The sequence below is a fragment of the Heterocephalus glaber genome, unplaced genomic scaffold, assembly GCF_053883595.1.
Source record: "Heterocephalus glaber isolate CG9 unplaced genomic scaffold, H.glaber_assembly_v1.0 deba00001429, whole genome shotgun sequence".
Taxonomy (NCBI): domain Eukaryota; kingdom Metazoa; phylum Chordata; class Mammalia; order Rodentia; family Bathyergidae; genus Heterocephalus; species Heterocephalus glaber.
In genome coordinates, this window is record NW_028258294.1 from 9,706,534 (window position 1) to 9,715,399 (window position 8,866).

Genomic DNA, 8,866 nt, shown 5'->3' on the forward strand with positions numbered 1-8,866 from the left:
CCATTAAGTAGAAATCATACTTTGTATTTTTATCTTTTTCTTGGCTGGTGATGTGGAGTATATTTGCTCAAGGTGCTGGGCAGTGGCATTGTGCTGCAGCTCCCCATCAACCACACAATCATGATAGTAAATAATTGATACTTCAATGTAACCAATAAATTACATGACATATCCAACCCTTTATTATAAAATAGGCTTCATGTTAGATGATTTTGCTTAACTGTAAGATAATGTAACTATAAGCTAACTGTTAATGTTCTGAAAATATTTAAGAGAAACTAGGCTAAACTATGATGTTCAGTGGATAAGGGAACTAAACGCATTTTGGACTTAGGATATTTTCAACTTATCAATGGGTTACTGAGATATAATGCCACTGTAAGTCAAGAAGCAAATACATGCACACACACACACACACACACACACACACACACATTACCTGTATTTTTAAAACTTTCATTTGAGAACATATGTCATTTCTGTAATAGTACCTTAAATTGTCCCAGGCTACTTAGCTTGTGGGCACAAATAAGGCCATCTTATTATTAATTCCCAAATTTTAGTGCCTCTTTTTTCATGTGGTATGAATTCCTCACCTCTGAGAGTTATCAGGATGGGTCACATATACCTACCTCACTCTGCTCTCAGAGCTACTACTAACTACACCATTAGGAGTCAGTGTCTCTGTGCTCTGCCAAGCACAGAAGCTCCTTCTGGGTGCCAAAATGGAACATCATTGGCAATTGCTAACTATGGGAAACCTTACTTTTAAAGTCATATGCCCTATTGTGTCTTTGGAAATTTCATCTTATGTATTTATACCACCTGCTTAGAGACTGAAATAAGTACAAGAAAAAAACATGGGTAGGTAGCTATTTGGGATCCAGCTAAAAAGGCTCCCTAGTTTTTAAATTATGTTCTGATAAAGAGGGAGGAAGAAAGGGCAGGTAAAGAGAGGGAAGGATAAGGGGGAAGGAGGGAAGAGGAGGAAAAGAGAAGAGAGTGAGAGAAGGGAAGAAAGTAGGCAGACTTATGTGAATCAGTGTGTGCTAGGACACCCCTGTCATTTTTATTTCTTAGTCCTTGCTCTGCTTTGGACTAAGGCAAATATTCAGACGTTGGGGACAGTCAAATACCAGCCACTCCCTGTAAATCTACATGCTTATGTTGGAAAAGGCTTTGTATGTTGATGAGTCAAACTAATTCTGTCTAGTTTATCACCCTCAAAAAGACTGAGAAAAAGATTCTACTAAGTCACCTAGAAATTCACCAGACATGCCCAAGATGAATAAGCTGCCAGCAGGGACTCAACCAAGGGCTAACATAAATCTAAGGGAAGAATGTTATTTTAAAAGAAAATAAAAGCTCTGAGAAATACGAATTATAACTGGAAATTTCTCATCACATGCTTCCAAGTGCTCAGAACTAAACCATTAACATTCCTAACCAAGCTCCTCCTCTCCTAGCAGGGTGGTTAAACTGTAAGCATAGATCACGTGGTCAGTATTGTGCTTTATGAGTGGCCTGGGAATCATCCTAACAAAAGAAATCAAAGACCTCTACTCTGAAAACTATGGCACTCTGAAAAGAGAGATTGAAGATGATATCAGAAAATGGACAGACATCCCCTGCTCCTGGGTAGGAAGGATTAATATAGTGAAAATGGCCATACTTCCAAAACTGCTATATAAATTTAATGCAGTTCCAATTGAGATCCCACCAGCATACTTCATAGACCTTGAGAAAACAATCCAAAAATTCATTTGGAATAAAAAGAGACCCAGAATAGCAAAAGCAATTCTAGGTAACAGAGACATGGCAGGGGGTATCACAATCCCCAACCTGCAACTATACTACAAAGCTACTGTGATAAAAACAGCATGGTACTGGCAAACAAACAGACTTGAGGACCAGTGGAACAGATTAGAAGATGCAGAAACAATGCCAGACACACTCACCCATCTCATCTTTGACAAAGGAGCCAAACACCCTCACTGGAGGAAAGATAGCCTCTTTAATAAATGGTGCTTGAAAAATTGGGCTTCAACTTGCCAAAGATTAAAACTAGACCTGTATCTCTCACCATGCACTAAACTAAAATCAAAATGGATTAAGGATCTAAATATTAAAATAGAAACTCTGAACCAGTTGGAACAGAGGTTAGGTAGAACCCTTGAAGACATCAGTGTAGGAAAAGATTTTATGAACAAAACCTCAGTTGTCCATGAACTAGCACAAACAATCAACAAATGGGATCTCTTCTTATTAAAAGGCTTCTGCACAGCAAGAGAAACCACCAGCAGTGTGAAGAGACAACCCACAATGTGGGAAAAAATCTTCACCTGCTCTTCCTCAGACAAAGGTCTACTACCATGAATCTATAAAGAACTTAAAAAGATCAGACCTCCCAAATTTAAAGACCTAATCCAAAAATGGGCATCTGAAATGAACAGACATTTCTCAGACAAGGAAGTAGAAATAGCAAATAAATACATGAAAAAATGTTCAACATCACTGGTCATTCGAGAGATGCAAATGAAAATAACGCTGAGATTCCACTTCACTCCAGAAAGAATGGCTGCTATCATGAAATCAACCAATAACAAATGCTGGCTGGGCTGTGGGGAAAGAGGAACCCTGCTCCACTGCTGGTGGGAGTGTAGAGTGGTGCAACCACTGTGGAAATCAGTATGGAGATACCTCAAAGAACTAGGACTGAAAATCCCATTTGACCCTGCTATTCCACTGCTGGGGATCTTCCCCAAAGAATTAAAAGAATCATACCACAGTGATATATGTGCATCCATGTTCATAGCAGCACAGTTTGTAATAGCTAAAACTTGGAAACAGCCCAAATGCCCATCAACTGGAGACTGGATAAAGAAAATGTGGTTTTTTGATAAAATGGAGTACTACTCAGCCATAAAAAATGAGAAATTAGAGACATTTATAGCTAAGTGGATGCACATTGAGGCAATACTCTTAAATGAAATCAATAGGACACACATGTGTAAATACCAAATAGTTTCTCTGGTGTGAGAAACTGAAAGTGTAAATAAGGACTAAATGTATAATAGGTAATGTGAAATAGGAAGAAAAGGGGCAAAGGGGAAGGAAGTGGGAGGGGTAGGGGAAAGGATAGAAGGGAATGGGATTAATATGAGAAAATGGAAAAATAGGAACAAAATCTTTGTAAATAGGGAGGACTGGAGGGGTTGAAGGGAGGGCTGGGCAAGGGGGAAAAACAAGAACCAAGAGAGACTATGTAAAGGTGCAAATTTCCAATGATGAATGTCATTATATTGTATACCTAAAATGTACCAATTATTAGAATGAATAGTCGATAATGTAAAATAGGAAGAAAAGGTCCAAAGGGGTAGGGGTAGTGGGAGGCACAGGGGAAAGGAAAGAAGGAAAAGGAAAAAATGCTGAGAAATGGAAAAAATGGAAATAAAGTCTTTGTAAATAGGGAAGGGTGGAGGGCGTGAAGGGAGGGCTAGGAATGGGGAAAAAATAAGAACCAAGATGCATTATGTAAAGGTACAGTTCCCAATGAGAAATGTAATTGTGTTGTATACCTATAATGTACCAGTAAAAGAATTTAATACAAAAAAAAAAAAAAAAAAAAGAATGGCCTGGGAAAGGCTTAGCCCGTTATTGAAGGAGGAGGACTTGTAGTCCCTGGAGACTCTCTGAGAAGTAGGGTAGTCTCAGGTATTTCATAGTCTTGCAATAATTGCCTTCTTAAGAATGACAAGATTCAGTACTTTCAGGTTCTCAAAACACCCGTCCTTGAAGAATGACTAAAATAATACTTTGGTGCCACCTACTGGAAATTTAGATTATTACATACTGTTCTTACTATACAGCACTCTAATCAAATAATGCTTCTTTCACTGTCAACTTGGCTTCTATTGGCTTGTGTAAATCACAGTATCAAATCTCTAATGGCAGAATCAATGTCTATATGTGTCTTAGTCACTTTCCTCTTTGCTGTGAGGGGATTTCTAATACCCACAACTTAAAGGAGGAGAGGGTTTTGTTTTTGTTTTGCTTTTTTGCTTTTTGGGTTTTGTGGGTCATACTTTTTAGAGGTTTCAGTCCTTGGTCAGCTGGCTTCAAAGCAGAAATGGCATGGCAGTGGAGCATGGTGGATGAAAAGCTGCTCACATCATGTCAGCCAGGAAGCAGAGAGAAAGGACATGCTGAGGAGAGAGATACCTTTCCAGGTCATACTTCCAATGACCCACCTCTTCCAACCAGGCCCCAAGTCCTAACATCAAATTCAGCCTTAGTTTCCTCATCATCCAATCACCTTCCAAAAGACCCACCTCTGAGTGTATAAGAGTTTGGGGAATCATTCTTGATCTAAACCAAAACACTGCACCACTGGCTTCCCAAAGACTCATGCACATCTCTTTATGAAAAATACATTTAGTCCATCTGTAATAGTTGCCAGAGTCTTAACAGTTCTAGCATTGCTGAAAAGTCCAAGTCCAAAATTTTCTCTGAGGCTAAAGGCAAACTCTTAGCTATGAGCCTCTATAAAAATCAGAAAGACTGTTAAACATTTTCAACATACAATGGCATAGGGTAAACATTCCCATTCCAAAGGGAAGAAAGGCAGAAGAGAAAGCAATTTTACCAAAGAAAGACTGAAACCCAGCAGCACAAATATTAAATCTCTTAGTTACACGACCAGTATCCAGGGGAAGTTGTGAAGACATGTAAACTTCAAAAGGCATGGGTGGCCCCATTCCTAGGGCATTGCTGATCACAGGCCTTATAGCCTCTCTTTTGGTTGGCTCTACTCACTGACTTTGGCTTTCTTCAGGCATTTCACATTCTTGGCTTCTCCAATATCCTGAGATCACTGATGCAGTTTCAGTTTCACTCTTAGAGCTTCATGCATAGCTCTCTGAAGGACACACTGACTGGCCTCCAAGGTCTTCTGAAATCCAGGTGGAAGCCTTCTTGACACCACAGCTCTTGCACTGTGTATGCTTGTAAAACCAGCACCATGTGGATGACACCAAGGTCTCCTGCCAGCTCAAACAGTAGCCAGGACCCTTTGGATCACTGCTGCAGAGGCCTCTGAGTGCCTGGAAGGCAGAACACTGTGAAATGAATCCCAGGGAACCAATTGCCTAGGCAGCCTTTTTCAAGCAGTATGTCCTGGGGCTCTTTTATCAAATGACAGCTTTATAGTTTTGCACCTTTGAGCTTGTGAAGGGAAGGGCCTTTCTAATTTCAAGCCATCTTTCCAAATTTTCCTGATGTAAAATACTTGGCTTCTTTTAAATGCTAATCTTTTCAGCACCCAAGCCCTCTCTGGCCCCAAGTTTACAGGTGCTTTCTGGCCATCAGAAAAACTTTTCAAATTATTCAGCTCTGCTTTCTGTTCCTGATTCTCACTGTAAATTTGGCTAAATATAACCAGCAATACCCATATCATAGCCTAAATTTTGGGCTGCCTTGAAGTTTCCTCTCCCAGATTAACTAGGCAACTACCCTTAATCTCAGTATTCCACAAAGTCTTGGGACATGGGCAAAATTTAGACAAATTTTCTGCTAGAGCACAAAACATATGCTCTCTAGTCCAATTGTTGATGGAGTCCTTATTCCCAACTGAAACTGTCTAAGCCTAGCCTTTACTGTCTGCATTTCTATCAACATCCTGGTCTTCTGAGCTCTGATAAGTATCACTCATGAAGATTAGCTTATAGCATTCCCGGGCTTCTCTATCTGGGATCTCCCAACCTTTGCAAACTCCTGCAAACCAGTTCCAAAGTCTTTTTATCCACATGGTCAGGTATATTTATAGCAACAACAACACTCCTGACACCAAAATCTGTTTTAGTCTCTTTCATAACTACTGAGACAGAATACCTCTCACAATTTTTTTGTTATTGTTTGGTTTTATTTTGTCTTGTTTGGTTGGAGACGGGGTCTCACTAAGTAGTTTGAGCTAGCCTACCTCACCACACACCCCAGAAGCTGCTCAGATTATCAAGGACAACCACTTGTCAAATCCAGGGGGTTGCTAGGTGTCTTCTTTACTCCTTCGGGTCCTTCACCCTGTTGACCATGGTATTATATTAAAAATTATCTGGAGACGGTCTGTGGAAGTTTGAGCTAATCTGGTAGGCGATCAGATCTGAGGCTATGGTTCTCCAACTGCTATGAGATGCACGATCGAGAAGATCCTGACAGACACGAAGACACTGCTGGAGAGGCTGCGGGAACACGATGCAGCAGCAGAGTCCCTGGTGGATCAGTGTGCGGCGCTGCACAGATGGGTCGCAGCCATGCAGGAGGCGGAGACGGCGCTTCCGGACCACCATCAAGAAGACGCATCCGACGTGAAGGACATAGTCAAATACAAACCTCACATTCAGCTGTCCCAAAAGAGCACAGAAATTAGAGACTTGCAACAGGAAAACAGAGAGCTGTGGGTTTCTTTGGAAGAACACCAGGATGCTTTGGAACTCATCATGAGCAAATACCGGAAACAGATGTTACAGTTAATGGCTGCTAAAAAAGCAGGGGATGCTGAGCCAGTCATGAAAGCCCACCAGTCTCATTCTGCAGAAATTGAAAGTCAGATTGACAGAATCTGTGAAATGGGAGAAGTGATGAGAAAAGCAGTTCAAATGGATGATGACCAGTTTTGTAAGATTCAGGAAAAACTAGCCCAATTAGAGCTTGAAAATAAGGAACTCTGAGAATTATTATCCATCAGCAGTGAGTCTCTCCAGGTCAGAAAGGAAAACTCAATGGTACTGCTTCCCAACCCATCAAATAACTGAGCTTCTGATTGATGGCTAGAGATTGCCTATAAAGGAAGGAAGTTACTATCTTTCCATTTGAGTATTGTCCTTTCAGTATCTTGCCTGAGACTTGATGTAGTGTTGATTAATGGTATCAAGTGGCGGCTTAGAATTCCTAGTCAGTACCTACTGTCCACAAAACAGGTTTTTGGGTGTATTAGAATACATACTGAGTTTCACCTTTCCTTTCTCTAAGAGACTGCTTTTCATTTTTATTTCTGGGACTTCAATTTACATAAACTATTTTCAATTCATTTCTGTTTTTTGCATCTTTGAAACTTTGAACATTTTATTGTAAGCCAATAATTTTATTTTATATAAGATTGTAAAATATATACCTAACAAAAACTCTTTTTAAAAGATTTAATTTTTTAAATCTATTTGGCAGAAGCTGATTTTTTTTCCATTTGACAAAAGTAATGATTCCGCAGAAGTAAATTAGCAGATTCTCTGATTTGTAATGACATTCACCTGGGAAGCTTTGATTCTCTAGTGCTTAGAATTGGCGCTCTGGTCAGGTGTCTTCACTCTGAACTTGAGAGGACCTACTACTACTACCATCATCCCAGGGAATGTACTTGAAAACAAGTAATAGTATAATTGTTATATCATTCAAAGAATGCTGAGGGACTTGTCCTGTGTATGTACATACACACATGCATGTAATTCAAATCCCAAAAGATTTCATTTATTTGATTAAATGTAAGTAGTCTTTGGCTGGGAGGTGTAACTCAGTGATAAAACACTTGCCTAGCATGTAAAAGGCCTTGGGTTCAGTCTCTAAGACCTCATAAATAAATAAATGAATAATTTTCACTTAGTAAGAAATCTTCCACTTAAGAAGTTTTACCCAAGTGTGAAGAGCAGAACATATCATAGCTTTATCTCCGTAATAGTTCTTAGATCTATATGACTTTGTACTTAAGAACCACCACTTGCTTGATGTTTCTTTGCTAGCGCTAATAGTTGACTTTCTTTTTTAGATCTGTTCTTTTACATGGAAGCATTTTTATTATCTAACAAGAGTTATTAACATTCATAATGCTGTGTAGGCTAACAACAAAGCAAAATTGAGATTCAAATGCTGAGTTGTCAATTAAGTTCACTTACCTCATTCTCATGTCTCAGTTACTCATATTACATATTTATAAATTACATCCAGTTACGTCATCCATTTAGGCTTGCCCAAAGTATCTGAAACAGTGGATCCAAAACCTGTTGATATTTTCCAGTAATATTACATACCATACTGCATAAGAGAAACACAGTGTTAAAACGTTATTTGCTAGTTCTTTGTGTGCTGTAAAATTTCTTTTGTACTGCTCTAATTCCAGACGAAACAACAAAACCTCTACAAGATGTCCTGAAAGCATCTGATCCCTACAATACCAATGAACTTTGCTAGAGTAGTAGGATAGTAAGCATACATCATTTCAGAAATTTTCAAGTTTCTATTTGATGTCCTGCAGAGATGTGACTGAAAATACTTTCACCCCCAAGTGAGAGCATTTTTATTTCATTTCCTAAGAATAAGTAAAGTTAGTCCAGCTGTTTTCCTTGAAGTATGCCCTAAGTGCCCTAGGTTGTCCTCTAAGCCCATTCAGGAGGCAGGTATCCTGTATCATTTATCAGCCAGTATGGCTAGGTTTCATGGAAACTGACAAAGTTATCCATTAGTCTATTAAGATATAATATGGTGTCCCTTTACCTGCCTCATGCTCTTTTAGAGCTGTTTATGGAGTTCTTTATATCTCAGGTATCAGGATAAATCTATATGTTAACTCTCCCCTTAGCCCCAGAAAATCAAAAGCTTGAAATGTGAGTATAAAGAGTGGGTGAGGCATGGTGGTGCACACCTATAATCTCAGCACTTGAGAGCTGAGTAAGGAGGATTGTCATGAGTTCAAGGCCAGCCTGGGCTAGAGAGTGAGTTCAAGGCCAGTCTGAACTACATAGTGAGACCCTGTCTCAAAAAAAAAAGTATAAAGAGCTTTCAGTGCCCTACATAGTGTAAATTCTGGCTGGGCTAGTATTAA

General features: G+C 39.4%; 1 pseudogene; it reads left to right on the forward strand.

Moving 5' to 3' along the window:
* Positions 1-5,427: 5,427 nt before the first annotated feature.
* Positions 5,428-6,805, forward strand: LOC101703305 (suppressor of IKBKE 1 pseudogene; annotated as a pseudogene).
* The last annotated feature ends 2,061 nt before the right edge of the window (positions 6,806-8,866 follow it).